At 35.1% G+C, this 19,734-nt stretch overlaps 1 non-coding gene across 1 annotated transcript; it reads left to right on the top strand.

Annotated features, from left to right (window-relative positions):
• The first annotated feature begins 4,648 nt into the window (after positions 1 to 4,648).
• Positions 4,649 to 4,730, top strand: TRNAS-UGA (transfer RNA serine (anticodon UGA)). Its single transcript has one exon. It is a non-coding gene; the product is annotated as a tRNA-Ser (tRNA).
• Positions 4,731 to 19,734: the final 15,004 nt, after the last annotated feature.

Here is a 19,734-nt window from a genome sequence, read left to right as displayed (position 1 = left end):
TGTTATAATTTGTTGTATGTAATTTTTATATTTAAATTATGATTTGAAATGTTTTTATTTTCTGGAATTGAAAACTTTATGCAGGTTATTTGAGATTTTTTAAAAAATAAAATTTTTTATTTTTTTTTAAACAGTACATATAACGACGGTTCCACTTGGAACCGTCTTTAAAAGGGACACTTATAACGACGGTTCCTAGAGGAACCGTCTTTGAAAGTCACGTAATTTTTTTTTTGAAAAAATAGAAACCACTTTTAACTACGGTTTTCACAACCGTCGTTATAAGTCCATACCTTTTAACGACGGTTCCCAGAACCGTCGTTAAAAATCATATCTTTTAACGACGCCTGTAATAACGACGGTTCTGGAACCGTCTTTAAATGTCGATTTTAACCGTCGTTAATTTACCTTTTTGTACTAGTGATTGAGACAATAAGCCGACACTAACCTCATATAACATCTCTCTTTTGATCTTTGTGTCGCTCTTTTGAGGATTTTACCATCATTAATTTTTGTACTGATAAAATTATAATCTGAATGTAAGAAAAAAAAATGATGGTATCATCATAAAAATTATGATAAAAAGCTCTATTTTTATCACTCCTTTTACTAAATTTTTACTGAATGATGAGACCCTTAAACAATATTTTTTATATTTTTTATTTGACCTTATTTTTTTTTTCTCTTTTAAAATATTATTTTTTATCATTAAATTATTTTTTCATCGGTTCAATATATTTTTGTCTGTGTTGAACTTTACTTTTATTCCTTAAACAAATATTGACTAATGGTCAAAATTTACCATTAAGTAATTATGTAACAATTAGGTTTTTCATTACATGTGATTCTAAATCATCACATTCACATGTACATTGTTTTGGTAAATGATATTTTTATTCTATAATTTTTTCACAAGATTTACTTTATTCCCTCAAAACTCTTTAATTCGTCTTAGTTCTTCATTTTTTAGAAAAAATCAATTTATCCTATCACTAACTTTTTTTAACAAAAAATATCCTTTACATAAAATATTATTATTAGGCTTAACGTAATTATTATAAGGTAGAATGCTAGTTCAAGACATTTTAGCAATTTTAAGGTTCATAATTCTTTTATTTAAAAAAAACATTTTTGGGTGATTCCAAAATCTTAAACTAAAGTGTTTTAATTTTACTTTCTAACAAAACAAATCTTAACTTGTTTGGTGGAGTAGAACATATTTTTCATTAACTTATATACTGATCCAAAGTTTAAGTTAACAAAACTTATACTGAAAGATTTATGAATTTTTGTTCTAAAATTTTTATAAATTTTTTGAGAAAAAAAATCCCTTTTGGAATATTTTCCCAAATAAAATTGGATAGAATAGTATCCAAACTTCTAAATAAGTAGTCCACAAACACAAAAGAAGTGATCATTGACATAGAAAAGAAATACATGTAAATAAGAATAGAAAAATAGTACCTTAACCATGTACAAATGATACATAAAAAGAATATTTGTAAAAAAGAGAAAACAAAAGTCTCATAGTGATGATTTTAGTAAAAAGAAAGTCTTAAAATGAAGAGTGGAACTAAAGTTGTACAGTTTATGTATAATTTTTTTTATAAACAATTAGATATAAATATTTTGAGCATAATAGTATGATAAAAAAAATTGACATTTGCTTCCTCTATATGTCTATAGAAATAATAACTAAAGAGAAAATAATTACAATAAAATAAAATTAAAGGTGTTACATCATAAGTTTATTATTCAATGTCCTGAATCTAATTTCTTCAAACATTTTCAACTGGTATTTTTAACCTTTACAAGTCTAGAATAAGTCTCACAAAGCTTAACCAAAAACCAATAGACTTTGGGAGGATGAAACAAAAAAAAAAGATATATAATTATACCCGCTTACAAAATTTTGAAATATATATGAAGAAAATAGTGAATTTTGTTATTTGATATGAAAAATTTATTGATAATTGTATTTTTTTTATGATGGAAAAACGACAGTCAAGATTACGTTGGTAATATAATTGTCAATAAATTTATATAAAAAATAACAAAATTCATCAATAATTATTATTGACGGATAGATATGTTGATAAATATCATTAATAATAATATTATTATTTTTATTTAATATTTATATTTATTTATTATTTTTATTAATATTTTGTTGCAGCATATATTTATATTATTCTTAAAAAAAAATTTAATAAAGTTATTTAGTAGAGATTAATATAACCTTGAGTTGATTTAATTAACAGAGTTTTTTTAAACCTTCGTTAAGTTTCAAAGGTTTTTTTAAAACTTCACCAAAATAACGGAGATTTTTTCAACCTTTATTAAATTTTAAAGGTTTATTTTAAAATCTCAGCAAACTAACGAATATTTTTTTCACCTTCGTTAAATTTCAAAGGTTTATTTTAAAATCTCAGCAAAATACCAGAGGGTTTTTTAACCTTTGTTAAATTCCAAAGGTTTATTTTAAAACCTCAGCAAAATAACGAATGTTTTTTAACCTTTCTTAAATTCCAAAGATTTATGGTAGAACCTCAATAAAACACTCTAAATTTTTCAAACTTCAACAAATAAATATAATTAAATCTATTTATAAATAAATAATTAAAAATTATATATTTTTAATATATTTTATAACTAAATTCTCTAAATTTTTTAAAGTGCAATTTTACATTACAAATAAGTTTTCTAAAGTTTCAAATATTTATTTTAAAAACTCAGCAAATAAGCTTGGATAATAAGTATTTCAACGACTAATCTTGGATAATAAGTATTTTAACAGTATTTGCATATTTCTTATGATTGATGGTAGTTAGTTTATATAATTTTTAGTTTTTTTTTACCAGCTCATACTTCAAAAAACCTGACTTATTTTGTTTTAGATTTTGGTGTACGTAGTGCAATTTTAGTTTTAGTTATAATTGTTAATATTTAATTCTCATAATTTTGAAATATTTTAAATTAAGACTTTGATTTTAAAATACATATAATAATTAATTCACTGTGAAAGTGAGAAGTAATAAAGTTAATTTTCCCTCGCAATATGTTCTTGTAATCTTTATTCAAAAACACACATGACTTTCAAACTCACATATGATAAATAATGCAATTATTTAGGATATATAAAACAGTGATAAACACCAATTGTTGTCGAGTTACGTAATAGTGGCTTGTGACTCAAGTTGGGACAGTAAGGTGATGGAAGAAGTAATATTGAAGTAAGAAGAATATAGTGCCTTATTTAGTGTTTCTTCTCCTTAAATATAATAGACATAAGTGTGACTGAATTGTGATTCCTTGTTAGGACTGTCGTCGATGACCATTGAACCTGTGCTGGAGAGCAATGTGTCTACAGTGGAAGAGAGAATTTAAGAGGATCGTTAGAGATGTTGGAAAATGGGTTGAAGGTAATTTCAAACGACAAGTCATTTAAATTTTGAAACTCATGGTATTTTACGGAGGTTCTTAAACCCATTGTATTTAACAGAGGTTTTTTAAACCCATGGTATTTTATAGAGGTTTTGAAACTCGTGATATTTTACGGAGGTTCTTAAACCCATGATATTTAACAGGAGTTCTGAAAGACTTTTCCTGAGGTTTAAAAAAACCTCGGGAACATGTTCTCCATAGATGGTTTAGTGAGAGAAACTGCAACCCTGAGTAAATAATTTAATAGAGGTTTTAACCCTAAATAATATAAAAATAAACTCCATTAAACTCATTTTTCTTGTAGTGGTATAATATTAATTGTTATTGTTATTATAACTATTATTAATATTATCATTATTATTAAGACTAATAATAATAATTTATAACAATATATAATGAAGATTCTTCTCATTATTTTTTTATATACATAATATTTTCTCAATTTTAGTTCTGAAGAAATAATAAATAGTTTAATATGTTAGTTTAATAAAAAAAAATTCTAATTTTATACTTGAAAAAATATCAGAGAGTTATCAATTTAATGACTTCTTTTATCAGTTTAATAATTTATATCACTTCCAACATTTTGTTCAATGACGTATCTCAAACATAATTCTCTTTTCTCACATTTTTTTCTCTTTTTTTCTAGACACACTCTCATTCTCATTCTTTCCTTTCTCTTTATGAATATGCACACTTTATCATCATTTCTCCTTTTCTTTTTATGTTTTATTAATCTCTACAAAAGTTATTTCTTTAGTGAATCTAAATTCAATTTTTTTTTCTGATTTTTTTCAAATTCTTTCATCTTATTTATATGCATGGTGTTTTTTACACATGTTAAAATATTCTAATATAAATTTATAATATTATTTAAAAAATATGAATATACACATTTATGATAAAATTAAAAAATATAGATACATAGACGTGATAAACACCAAACACCTGTATTTCCAATAATAATAATATTAATAATTTTATTTAATAATAATAATAATGTTAATAATATTAATAATAACAATAATATTATTAGTATTAAAAATATTAATAATAATTAACAATATTTATATCTTTATTTATATAAATAATGTTATTATTAATTATGTTACTAATCAAATTATTTAATTAATATTTCTGTTTTAATATATATTAATATAACATAAAATGATTATTAATATCATTTCCACTTACAAACACATCTGTCGATATGTCCGAGTGGTTAAGGAGACAGACTTGAAATCTGTTGGGCTTCGCCCGCGCAGGTTCGAACCCTGCTGTCGACGGTTTTTTTCATTTCAAAATTATTAATTTTTTTATAATTAAAATGTGTGTGATATGTAAATAGTATGATGAATCAATTTGATGTTTATTATTATTAATTGATGTTTATTATTGTTAGGATACTAGACGGTCTAATCATCTTTAAATGGTCTAGTGTCTTACTAGATGGTCTTGTGTATATAAGTAAGTTTATGAGATTTTGATGATAACAAACACTATAAGATGTTAAATAATTACTAACAAATTATTTTTCATGTGTAATATTAAAAAACAACAGTCTTGTGTTTACGTTCAACGTATTAGACAGTCTTGTAGTCTTCAACGCGTTAGACAATCCTACTTTTTTTTAATGTGTTAGATGATTTATATAGTCATATAAGCAAGAAACTGCTTATTATTATTAAAATGATTATTAAGCATTAACGAACTTCGTATCAATCATCTTTAATTATATAAAATCAAAGCTTTTTCTCAACGACCAAATTATATTTGGAATGTTTTCAAAATTAACATTCACAAAAGTTATCTCATAAATAAGTTTTTCAAACATATGATTTTGATTATTTCTGATTGATTTTGATTTTATTATAGTTTATTTCAAATACGTTTAAATTTTTTCCATAAGTAAATTAAAGTTCAAGATGTCAAAATATATCATATCAGGAAGTTTTCTTTTAAAGCTTTTATAACAATAACTAAGAAGATATGAGAAGAGAAATCTACGCAACATCTTGGTGAAAGTTTTATAAAGGATTCAAAGACGAAGATGAAACATAGCAACAATTTGAAAGTTTCAACACATATACAAGAGTTTCATATTTGTTGCTTTAAGCGTCTAGTGCTTTAAGGTGTGTGAGCAAACTCTGTAATTCTTCATTTTGTGAAGTATACGTTATGAACTTAAATTTGGCTCTCTTTGAGAGTGTTTCTTGTATCTTAAGAGGTCTAAGTCTCGGGGGGAGATTGGAACCGGTAACCTAGAGAGGTTTGTGTACTCAAGATAACCTCGAGAGGTTTGTTTACTCATTATAATCATTGTTTTGATTAATGGAACCTCTTTAGCAGTTTTCTTGAGAGAGAATTGGATGTAACTCAAGTGTTAGAGTGAACCAGCTAAATATTCGTTGTATTGTGTTCTTCGTGTTCGTGTTAGACATTATGTTTGATCGTTTTTATATGCTATGAATTGAGTCTTGATCCAATTCAACCCCCTTTATGGAGCCAATTGTTTCTACAATTCTTTGAATATAGAGTATCACATGAAGTTTATTACCTATGCAATAAATGGACAAGATTAATAACGGTAAATTATAATTAAACATTGCATAATTTTTATTTGTTCTATATGATATGGCTAAACAAGAATTGTAACATGATATGGAAGGTTATATGGATGACATTAATGAAATGCATTTGGAAACACAAAATAATTTGATCTTTAGGATGGCAAAAGTGGATGGGGAGAAATTTTTTGGGAATGCATAGTTAAAAGCCCAGACTTGGATTAAAAACAAAAATGCACAAGTGATAAGTGTCATAATTCAATAATATTACATATAAAAAGATAGACACATATGGATTTTAATTGATAAAATAGTTATAATTCAACTCCTAATTTAGGAATTTGAACTTTTTTACTTATAAGATGAATGTGAGTGATTTATTCTCAAATTTGTGTTAATTTTACGATTCTAGGGGGAAATGGAGATAAAATGACTAAAGGAGAATGAACAAGTTAAAGATAAAGACGAAAAGAAAAAGTTGGAACATTGGAAACTCGCGCAAACTCACCCAAGCAAGATCACTCTAGAGAAACTCGCTCAAGGCTCGCCCAAGCGAGTTCACTCTAGCGAAGTTGGACATTTTTTCATCATACTCGCTTAAGCGAGATGTCACTTAGCCCAAACCCAATTAGGTTAAAGAGAAGGCGTGATGCATAACCCTAGACATCATTGGGATCATTAGGAGGAACCAAAGGAAGGAAACCCTAGAGGAGGTCGTTGTCAAGGAGAAACATCCTGAATCTTCTTTTCTTACTTTCCATGCTTTTAATGGCTAACATGAGTGACTAATTCTTCCCTTTGGGATTGAGAGTAATCTGTTCAAACTTTTATGTATTGAGGTGATATTTATTTATAATATTTTGTTCTTGATTGATGACTGGTATTGTCATTTTATAATTAAAGTTTGAACTTGATTCATGATTTTGATCCTTAGATTTGACTAGAAAGTACTTCTAATCATCTGACCTAAATGATAATGTTTAACATATTTGAATGTTATGAATAGATTTGAGATGTTAATTGCTTTATAACATTTGTTCGAAATGATAAGGAGTTTTTATAAATATGCAAGGAATCGATATTTACGAGTTTATCTTAATAATTTTGTATGCAAGAAATTGATATAAATGATTCTTATATGTGCATCAATGTCAATTTAGATGAAATGTTATATGTTTCTATTAATACAAATGAGTGAGAAGGATGAACTCCAATCCTAATTGACTCATATAAATCATTTACTTTGCTTTTATTTAATTTCTTACAAATGCATTATACAAACAAACTTTCCAACAAACTTTTACTTCTTTCCATATTTAGTGAATATTATACTTGAGATTTTAGAATTGTTCCTTGTGGGTTTGATATCCGTCCTTGGGAACAATTTATTACTTCTGACTCGGTCCACTTGTCGTAAAATAGTCATCAACAAGCAAACTTTTCTTACTTTGACGGGTGTATGTGCCTAAAAAGTTGCATTAAAAGAATACAAAAATAACCCTTAACCTTTTAAGGTCTATCAAAGGAAATTTAAAACATTGGGGGGAATTAGGTAATATGGATTTGAAAATATAAAATGTAGAATAATTAAACACACACTTGTAGAATGTATGATCATATAGGTATTCATATTGAATAGCTAGATAAGAAATAAACAACTATGTTAGGTTGGGATATCGAAAATCAATGGGATGTGGTAAATTTTAGAAATAACAGGCTTAGATGATGACCCGTGACACAATTAAAAGTATCATATTAAAATGATTGATACATTCAGATGATACTATAATATGCTGAATGATAACTAATTTTGAAAGAGAAACCTATACATTAGAAATAAACAACAAAAGTTAATAGAAAATTAGCATTTGAACAATGTTTTAGGAAGCATTGAAAGTCATATGTTGTTTCAATCCTTGCCTTTGTTTCTTATGACTCTAATGATGAGATGTAAACAAGTAGTTACTGTTAGTCCCTCGTCTTTATTTTTTTATAGGCAACCACCTATTGCAACAACATAAAGACTAAAACCTTCAACATGAAGATATTTTCCATGAGGAATGAAAGGGTGCATATGAGTTTAATGACAAAGAGCTACAAAGGCAATTATGTCCATATACAAGTTGCAATACTACTTTGTGTTAGAAAGTCTCTTTAACACTACTTTGAGATAAAAGGGCTTCAAAGTTTCATACAAAGTTGTAGATGAAATATGGGTAGCAAATTACCCACTTAAAGATAATGCAATGGCCATTAAGAGTCATCATCATATGTTGTTACTTTTAGCTACCTAGGACATGAGGTTCACATCTTTGTACCTTGTGATTGACTAACTTATGATGTATGAAATGATCTAGAATGGGAAAACTTAGAACATGAGTTTAACATATTTCTTTTTGTGGAATAGAAGTATAGTACCTATTGTGAAGGGAGGATTTTTGTGGGGAGTACTCATGGAAAATACCACCAGATGTAATGGTGGAACCTTGGAGGTTTTCAGGATTCTTGTTTTTATTATTATTTAATTACCTTATTTATCCCTACATTTAGGGCCAATATTCAATTTAGTACAATGGTTTTAAAAAAAATCAATTTGTTCCCTATGTTTTTTAAAATGTATCCAAAATGTGTTAGAATTAATGGCTTAAACAAAAGAGGGGTTGAATTGTTTGTCAAAAGATTTTCTAGAAGATTGGATGAGAATGAAGTTTTAACAACAATCACAGAAGAAGTAATCAAGAAAGCCAATCAAACAATGTAATTGAAATTGTTTGCAGAATTTCAATCGGTTGAAACTTCGTTTTAACCGATTGTTTATGGCAACAACAAAAACAAAATCAAATAAAACAGTTTATAAGGAGTGAGAGAGAGAAAGATTACACATCCAATTTATACTGGTTCACTCAACCCTGAGCTACATCCAGTTCCCAGAACAACCACTGGGTTTCCACTAGTAATCAATCACAGATTACACACACTCAAAGCCACAAAGAGGTGATCTTGATACCACAAGAACCACTCACCCTTTTTGCCTTCACACAACCTTAGTTAGAACACCCTCTGACCTTACAAGTTTACACACTTCACAATTACAGAAAAAGAAACTTTTACAAGAATCAGAAAGGAACAGATTACACCTGAATTTACAGGAATCACAAAGCTCCTAAGATCAGACCTTGAACCAATAGACAACTACTTAGCAATCTTGCAAAACTTTGATTTGAATCTCTTCTAAAAACAGTTTCAATCTCACTTTCTTGTGTATACTTGTTGTTTTTGAAATTCAAAGAGAAGCCATATTTATAGCTCTTAAAACTAGTCGTTCTAGGCAGTCAATCATGAGCCAAAACAGATCCAATAGGTTTTTGAAAAGCTGTTATGAAATGTGACAATCAACCAGTTGAAATGTCGTTTTAACCGATTGAATTGGTTAGACAGTTAGTTAACCAAGTCAAAAATAGTTTTGCAAACCTTCATCCAAGCTAAGTGACAAACAACCGATTATATCGTGGTTTCAACCGGTTGTTTTTCTCTTTGCTTAGAAAAACACTTTTCTCTTTTAAAATATATTGAACCAGCTTCTGCAAAGGACTAGGAATAATCTTTACAAGAATTCTAAATACCCTAGACTAAGCTCTTAACCAAAAGCAACACAACATCAACCTTCAACACAAATTTGGATCATCAAAGCTTCCATGTTCTACAAAATGGTCCTTTCCGTTAAGTCGCACGAAACGACGTTAAGTGGAGCACCACGTGAATCGCTCAAACCCTAATGCGTCTCATCGTGAAGCTGTAGTTTTCAAATCCTTTGTCGATATCCAACTGGAATTGAACCTGCACGATCAAATAATGTTCTCCACGTTCTTTGAGCTCTCCTTCATTGTTCTCGAGCCTGAAGACCTTCTCCTCTACGGTGATCTCAAATATTACGATCGTTTGTATGATCGCATCACCCTAAAAAATGAATGTCGTCTCGAGTGTTTCAAGAATTGGAACTTCTTCAAAGTCACCACCACCGACGACCCTGTTATACGCAGACTCGCGAACAAGGACAAAGCCACGGTGAAGGAGAAGTGGAACCAATTATCGACGGCGGAGCGAGCTTGAAAGCAGGCATGGTTGAAAGAGAAAGAGAAACCCATATCTCTCTGTCACATAAGCCCTTCTCTCTGCCACATAAATCCCTCTCTTTGCCACATAACCAACACTTGACGTAAACTGGAACTTAACGGAAAGGACCATTTTGGATACATTTTAAAAAACATAGGAACCAAATTGATTTTTTTAAAAATCATTGTACTAAATTGAATATTGACCCTAAATGTAAGGACAAATAAAGTAATTAAATCTTTTTTTTTCTTCCTTTGCATAATCTACACGAATATATACAAGTTGGAACTATTTTAATATATTTTTTTTTCCGATAAAAAAAATTAGTTCTTCTTGCAAACTTATAAAAAAACTTTGTTATGCTTACAACTCACTCTACAAACATTAGTCCCTTACACATTTTGTTTGGACAAACTTAGAATTTTTCTTTTGTATTCTCACTACAAGAAAATCATCAAATAGAAATCAATTTTTAGATACCAAAATAATTTAGTTGCAATAGTGATGGAGATCAAGCTCAAGTGGACATGGAGGCCAATCAACAAGATCAAGAAGAGTTAGAGGCACAAATAGAAGACGCCCATGGAGGTCAAAGTCCACCTCAAAGGCTTACAAGAAGCATGTTCAAAGCTTTAGGAGCTAGGGGACAATTATTTTCTCTTTTTTTAATTTCTTTGGTTGAAGGTGCTTAGAGGGAAACATTAGAAACCTCTATTGTTATAACATCTTTTAGGCTTTAGTTAGGAGCTTTAGGAGGGGGGGTGCGTTAGTAGATAGGTGTAGGAGTAGAATAGGAGGTGCCAAAGTGAAGGAAGAGGTCACACCTTCCTCATGCATTGTTTTTGGCGCCGATTCTAGAAGCTTTTTAGGAGGGAGTTTTTGAATTTGTGTAGCTTGCATTTCAGCACCTTAGGCTATAAATAGAGGTGCTCCCTTTGTAAAATTCAGATTGGAATTTAGAGTAAAGAAACTATACTCAAATTTTGAGTGAGCATTGGAGAGCTTTTGAGCCTTCTTCTCTAGTCTTATCTTGATGGATCCATGGTGTCCTCAAGTGGCGGCAACACACTAATCTTGGAGCAGCCATCCTCCAAGTGGCGTGATCAATCACCTACTCTTCCATCTCCATAAGTGTTCTATTCTCTACCTTTGTTTCTTCTTCATTTTCATGTCTAGCGTAATTGTTCTTGCCTTTTTTTGGTTCGGCTATTTCCATTTTCCAGCAAGTTATTCTTCCTTTGTTTGATTTGGTTCGGTGTGTTTAATTTCCAGCACTTCTATTTCAGTTTGCTTATCTTTTGTTCCATTCTTTTCGGTTCAATTTGATCATAATTGGAACTTCCAAATGAGTTTGGATTTGGTGCTAGGTTTGGTGAGTTCTTGACTTAGAACATTGATCCAATTCTAAGAAAAGTGCCTAACTATTGTCCAACTCAAGTTGATTCCTAAGAAGATCAAGAATCTTTCTCTTCTATGCTATTGGAATCACATCAAATAGTAACTAAATTAGAGACCATTTTAGAAACTAAAAAAAAATTGGTTTCTAAATTAGTTTTTATTATTGTTTAATAGTTTCTAAATTGGTATCTAATTAGCAACCAATGTTTTAACTACCAATTATTTAGATTCTAAATTTGGTAGCAAAAACCTTGGTTGCTAATTAGATACCAATTTAGAAACCATTTAACAATAATAGAAACTAATTTAGAAACCAAAAATTTATTTAGTCTCTAAAATGATCTCTAATTTAGTCACTATAGCAACTAATTATTTTTAGTTGCTAAAATTGATTTCTAGTTCATGATTTTCTTGCCGTGTCTCATTTAATTAAGTTAAATATAAATAATATACTTATTAACACTTTTTTGTAAGATGGTGATAAGAACTTTCACTTTATCCCTTCTTGGTTATTTTCCTTCCTTGCAAATAAATTATTTTGAGTGGAGATGTTTATATAGGCATTGATCTTGCAATTTATGACTATTGGAAAGCATTTCCTTCTCAATCAAATAATGCATATGCAATTGTATTTTAACTAGTTTCCTTTGTCTTATTTTTGTTAATTTTGAACTTTAATCTGTTTTAATTTTTTATCGCATATCAATATCAAGTATTATGTGTTAGAAGTAAGGAAGGATCAATCTATATTTTTAGTTTTGGGTTTTCTATGGCAAAACATGTATTGTGCATTATAGTATCTTAAAGTTTTTAAATTTTTTATCGTCTCCGAGAAGTGATTTCAATAAAAGTTTTTAGAAGCAATTGAATTAATCACATAGAAAGAAATGTTTTTTTGAACTTAAAACTAACCTTGAACATACTATAAAAATGGGTATTCGCTCATAAACACTTTTTAAAAATAAAGTATACAATAACATATATGATGGCAATCATTTACAAGAGTTTTTTTAAATACTCAAATAAATATCTTTGTTATAATTGATTATGATAAAATGGTAACTAATTACATAGTTAGTTTTTTAAATTGTAAAAAATTGAAAATGATTATTATAATGAATTACATAGTTTATAATATGCATTTTAAGTATTACTAAAAGAAATTAATAGAATAATCCAATCAATTACATCCATTAAAATGAACTTTTTGATAAAAGGGAGACGTCTCTATTATTTCAATAGCACAGTTGATTTGAAGTGACGAAATTGTGAAAGATACGAGAAAGTTAAAGGAAACTGTACCGGCAGGCACCGGACGAACAGATGTACCGACCGGCCAACCGAACTCATAATAAATGTGAGGGCGCAACAAGACTAAGGTAGTTAAGATACTCCGAAAAATAAGGAATACGCGTGTGAAGAAGATATTTTCCCCCGGGTATTCCGGAGCACGATTGGTAAAACCTATCCATAACCACCCTGAGCCCAAGAGGTAGAAAGCCCATTTAGCAATCCTATAAATACAGTGCTCAAGCCAGAGAAAGGTACGTTTTGATTCACTTACTAAACCTCACTTAGAATCTCATACTTACTTGAGCGTCGGAGTGCCTTCGCAGGTACCCTCCCCCGCCCGACCGAAGGAGACACCAAGAAGGAACGACCGACCGAAAGAGAAGAAGACCGACACATCAGCAACTACACTACATCAACTGACCGTGCCTGGGCCCCATCTCTCCACTCAGGTACAATTGGCGCCCACCGTGGGGCCGAGGCAAATCTTCAATTTTTGAAGCTATAATGGTTGCGACAAGAAACAACAACGACGCTATGGCAGAACAGATGACTATGATTCAAACCCTCCAAGCTCAGATGGAGGAACTGCGACAAAAGGGGATGGAAGACCATCGTCAACATGAAGAAGATAGACGCCGCCAAGAAGAAGATAGACGCCGCCAAGAAGAAGAAATCGCCTTATTAAGAGAGCAGAATGCACGACTCCAACAACAGGTCGATAATCCCGAACGAGAAGGCCAATCCCATATGGCCGACCGAACCGCCTCTCGCATACCTACACCTGCCAATACCAATCCTGCTTCCAAAGCTGAAACAGTCGAAAGAAAGTCAAGTAAAAGGGGTCATCCTTTTACAGACGAAATTATCACCACTCCACTTCCTGACAAATGGAGAGGTCTCGCTATTAAACTCTATGACGGCTCGACCGACCCGGACGAGCATTTAAATGTCTACAAGACGCAAATGACTTTGTATACCACAGATAATAATGTGTGGTGTAAAGTATTCCCCACGTCGCTCCAGGGAGAACCTCTTACTTGGTTTACAGAGCTGTCTCCGAATTCCATTGACGACTTCGACATCTTAGCCGTAAAATTCTCTACTCAGTATGCCACCAGCCGACCGCATCACATGTCCTCCATGTCTCTCCTAGCGGTACAACAAGAAAAAGGTGAATCTCTCAGAACCTTTTTAGATAGGTTCAACAAAGCATGCATGCACATCCGAGGACTCAAGCAGGAAGTTGCATTGCACCATTTGGTCTCGGCCATCCGGCCGAGCCGTTTTACTGAAAGTCTCATCAAGAAACCGCCTCAAGACATGGAAGACCTTCGAGCTCGAGCAACCAAATTCATGCAAATCGAAGAACACATCGATTACCACCAACGGTTCAAAACCGTCGGATCTGGAGTCCTCAAAGATCAAACCCCGAACAAAGAAAGAGAAGTCGAGACCGAACGCACCGCCCGAATCACTCCAAGATCCGACCGGAGTAGAGGAGGCCGAATGCCCAGGTTTAACAGTTATACCCCCTTAACTGTGCCGAGGGGACGAGCCCTAGATGAAGCACTACAAACAGACTTAATTCCGATATTGAAGCAATATCAAACGCCACCGAATGCAGACACCGCTAAGCATTGTCAATACCATCGAAACTTCGGCCATACGACCGAAGGATGTCAGGCGTTGAAGGACAAAATCGAAGAGCTCATTCAGGCTGGTCATTTGAGACAGTTCGTTAAAAGGGCAAGAAATTCAAGATCCCCACCACGGAGTACCGACCGTACATCTCGTGGTGCCGACCGGTCTTACCGTAACGATTATAAACGCCGAACCGACCATAACCAGGCTTCGCAGAAACGCAGTGAAAGCCCCGTTCGGCGTACACGCGCCCGCAGCATAAGTCCCGACCGAAACACCCGCCCTCGCCAACGAGTCCGCGAAGTCATCAACATGATTGCTGGACCCGTTAATTTGGGCGAACCGAACCACGAAGCTAATTATATAGCTGGAGGCTTTGCCGGTGGCTGGTGCTCAAATTCCGCCCGAAAGAAACATCTCCGAGACATCCAGTCCGCTCATGCTACCACAAGGAGGCGTCCACACATACCTCCGATCACCTTCACTGACGACGACTTTACAGCTATAGATCCAGCCCAGGACGACCCTATGGTAATCACTGTCGAAATTGACAAGTTCGCAATTGCCAAGACCTTGGTCGACCAAGGTAGCTCAGTCAACATATTATACTGGGAAATCTTCAAAAAAATGCGCATTCCAGAATCAGAAATTCAACCCTATAACGAACAAATTGTAGGGTTCTCAGGTGAACGGGTCGACACTAAGGGGTATATAGACTTGTATACAACCTTCGGTGAGGAAGATGGTCTCCACAAAACAATAAACGTACGATATCTGCTGGTTAACGCCCAGACTTCTTACAACATCCTGCTCGGCCGGCCGTCTATCAACAGATTAAAAGCCATTGTCTCCACCCCACACTTAGCCATGAAATTCCCTTCGGCCACTAACGACATTGCAACCATCCATGTCGATCAAAAAACCGCTAGGGAATGCTATGTCGCAAGTTTGAAAAGTGAGCCAACTCGACGACTCTATACAACCAATCCGGACGACCGAGTCCCGCAAAAACGAGGACGTTCCCCCACACGGCGTTCCGGACGATACATGTCCCGTCGTCAGATGATAGCCCTTGTTGACCTCGACCCTCGCATGGACGATTCCCGTATGGAAGCAGGAGAAGACTTGCATCCATTCCCGCTTCGCGATGATCGCCACACTACGCACATCGGTACTTCGCTGAAACCGGACGACCGAATAACCATCGGGACGACACTTGTTAAAAATTCCGATCTTTTCGCCTGGACGGCCGCTGATATGCCTGGCGTAGACCCACAGGTTATCACTCACCGATTATCACTGTATAGAGAAGCTAAGCCAATAGCTCAAAAGAAAAGACATCTAGGCGAGGAACGACGTCAAACCGCACGTGAGGAAGCCGACAAATTGTTACAGGCTGGATTCATTCGGAAGGCCCATTACACCACATGGCTAGCCAACGTGGTTATGGTGAAGAAAGCGAACGGAAAATGGCGTATGTGTGTTGACTACACAGACCTCAATAAAGCTTGCCCAAAAGACTCGTATCCTCTGCCTACCATTGATCGTCTCGTTGACGGTGCAGCCGGGCATCACATCCTCAGCTTCCTTGATGCCTACTCTGGCTATAATCAAATCCAAATGCACCCGGCCGACCGAAAGAAGACGGCCTTCATGACTGATTCCGGCAATTTCTACTATGAAGTGATGCCCTTCGGACTAAAAAATGCCGGAGCCACTTATCAAAGACTAATGGACCACGTATTCCACGACATGATTGGTAGGAATGTTGAAGTCTATGTCGATGACATCGTCGTCAAGTCCGACTCATGCAAACAACATATTGCCGACCTAAAAGAAGTTTTTCAGGCCCTCCGCCAACACCAGATGCGACTCAATCCGGACAAGTGTGCGTTCGGCGTCGAGGGGGGAAGTTCTTAGGTTTTATGCTAACTCATAGAGGCATAGAAGCTAACCCCGAGAAGTGCAGAGCTATCTCCGAAATGCGAAGTCCCAACTCCATTCAGGAAATTCAGAGACTTATCGGCCGACTCACCGCACTATCCAGATTTGTTCCTAAACTCGCCGAACGAACGAGGCCCATCGTCCGACTACTGAAAAAAGCATCCCGCTTCGAGTGGTCGACCGAATGTGAGGAAATTTTCCTCGATTTGAAAACTTTTTTATCAACCCCGCCGGTCATCCAGAAACCGGACGCACGAGAACCCATCATAGTCTACCTCGCCGTTTCACACGAAGCCGTCAGCTCAGTCTTAGTGCAAGAAATTAATTTTGAAGAACGACCGGTTTACTTCGTCAGCCGCGCCCTTCATGGCGCCGAAATTCGATACCAGACGATCGAAAAGGTAGCCATGGCCCTCATCATTACCGCCCGACGAATGCGTATGTATTTTCAGAATCATCGGATTATTGTTCGGACAAATTACCCTATTGTAAAGATCCTCACTAAGCCAGATTTAGCCGGACGAATGATCGGTTGGACGATCGAACTATCCGAATTCCATATTCAGTACCAACCACGCGGAGCGATCAAGTCGCAAGCTCTCGCCGACTTCGCAGCTGAACTCACTACTTCTTCAGCCGAGACCGAACATTCATCATGGATCTTATATGTTGACGGCTCCTCCAACGAGAGGTCGTGCGGCGCTAGAGTTGTTTTGGAAGGCCCCGGCGAGATTGTCATCGAGCAAGCCCTCAAATTCGACTTCAAAGCTTCAAACAATTAGGCCGAATATGAAGCCATATTAGCCGGTCTACGTCTCGCTCAAGAATTAGAAATCACTAAGTTAATTTGCAAAAGTGATTCCCGGCTTGTCATCGGTCAGCTTAACGACGAATATGAAGTCCGAGAAAGCTTTTTACAGCGATACTATCACTTAGTCAAACAGTCGATGAACACCTTTTCTGAAATTTCTATGCAGCACGTTCGACGCGATCACAATACCCGCGCGGACGCCTTGTCCCGGTTAGCAACCACGAAGTGTAAAGGAATGCATCGGTCGGTCATCCATGTTACGCTTGCACGCCCAAGCATCGACCTACAGGAATGCCTGACGACCGACACGGAATCTACTTGGATTACCCCAATCAAGCAATATTTACTCGACGGCACATGTAGTCCTCTCGGCAAAAAAACCATGAAGCTGCAGGCCGCCCGTTTTGTCTTAATCGGCGACGACCTTTATCGCCGAGGTTATACCCAACCACTCCTTAAATGTTTGACACCAGACCAAGCTTCCTATGTCATCCAAGAGTTGCACGAAGGAATTTGCGGAACTCACTCCGGCGCACGGACAATGGCTGCCAAAGTATTCCGGGTCGGATACTACTGGCCGACCGTCCAGGGTGACTGCACCAATTTCGTCCAAAAATGTCTTAAATGCCAAGAGTTTGGCACTTTGTCCCATCAAAAGCCTGAGGAACTCCATTTTATGTTATCACCTTGGCCGTTCGTCCAATGGGGTATGGACATCATTGGTCCTTTCGCCCCCGGTAAAGGCCAGTGTAAATTCTTACTAGTCGGCATTGATTACTTCACCAAGTGGATCGAAGCCGAGCCCCTGACTGCAATCACCGCCCGCAATGTTCAAAATTTCGTATGGAAAAATATCGTTTGCCGCTTCGGGTTTCCACAAATCATCATCACCGATAACGGTCGGCAATTCACCGACCGAACGTTAGCTGAATTTTACGAGAAGCTCCACATCAAACACATCGCTAGTTCAGTCGAACATCCGCAAACAAACGGACAGGCAGAAGCTGCAAACAAAGTTATTTTGAACGAACTGAAGAAACGTCTCGGCCCAGCAAAGGGCAACTGGACTGAAGAACTCTTAGAAGTCTTATGGGCATATCGCTGTACTCCTCAGACGACTACACAAGAAACGCCGTACAGCCTAATGTATGGCACCGAAGCTATGATCCCCGTCGAGATTGGCGAACCCTCTCTCCGCCGGCAAACCCTTGATCTTGATCTAAACAAGGAAAGCCTCTCGGTCGGTCTCGATCTCATCAACGAACTCCGGGACAAGTGTAGAATTAGAGAAGAAGAATGCAAAATTCGGGCGGCCAGACGATACAACTCCAAAGTTAAACCAAGATTGTTCCACAAAGGCGACTTAGTATGACGAATGCGGAGCAGCGCACGGAAGGAAGGAGGCAAGTTCTCCAGCAATTGGGAAGGACCTTTCCGCATAGCAGATACGGCAGTCGGTGGAGCCTATTATTTAGAATATTTATCTGGGAAGGAAATACCGAGAACGTGGAATGCCACACATCTCAAATTTTATTACAGTTGAACTTTAATAATAAAAGTGCACTCTTTCCTCGCTCGGTCGGTTTTTCCCTAAGGAGGGTTTACGACCGGGAAGGTTTTAACGAGGCACTAAATTAAAATCCAAATCTCCTAGTCCTTTACTCAATTCATATCTCGTTCGGTTTCATAGGTATTTAACGAAATCAGAATTATATATGCCTCGTTCGGCATCAGAATTATTACTTTTAACAGAAATATATATGCCTCGTTCGGCATCAGAATTATTACTTTAACGTAATCGGAATTATTTATGCCTCGTTCGGCATCAGAATTAATCGGATTTATATATGCCTCGTTCGGCATCAGAATTATTACTTTTAACGTAGTCAGAATTATATATGCCTCATTCGGCATCAGAATTATTACTTTTAACGTAATCAGAATTATATATGCCTCGCTCGGCATCAGAATTATTACTTTTAACGTAGTCAGAATTATATATGCCTCGTTCGGCATCAGAATTATTACTTTAACGTAATCGGAATTATTTATGCCTCGTTCGGCATCAGAATTTATCGGATTTATATATGCCTCGTTCGGCATCAGACTTATTACTTTAACAATCGGAATTATTTATGCCACGTTCGGCATCAAAATTATTCAATTATCTATGCCACGCTCGGCGTCAAAATTAATTTATTTATGCCTCGTTCGGCATCCGACTCATTTATGCCGAGTTCAGCATCAGAATTAACTTACTATAACGAAATCGCAATTATGTATTACTCGTTCGGCTTCGCATTGTTACTAACAGAATCAACTACACCCCGTTCGACATCCAAAATAAAAATCTACAGCATACAACGAAGGTTGGTCGGCACAAGCTTTCCATCCACCACTAACTTCTCAATATCATACCGGTCGTCCTCCAGGGGCGTACCGTGCAGACAAGCCACTTGTTGGATGCCTAGCCGGAAGTATTCTTCGCTAATGCGAAGCATAAAGTCCTGACACTTAGCCACT

The sequence above is a fragment of the Phaseolus vulgaris genome, chromosome 2 (assembly GCF_000499845.2).
Source record: "Phaseolus vulgaris cultivar G19833 chromosome 2, P. vulgaris v2.0, whole genome shotgun sequence".
NCBI classification, from domain to species: domain Eukaryota; kingdom Viridiplantae; phylum Streptophyta; class Magnoliopsida; order Fabales; family Fabaceae; genus Phaseolus; species Phaseolus vulgaris.
This window is presented reverse-complemented; position numbering and strand designations above follow the sequence as displayed.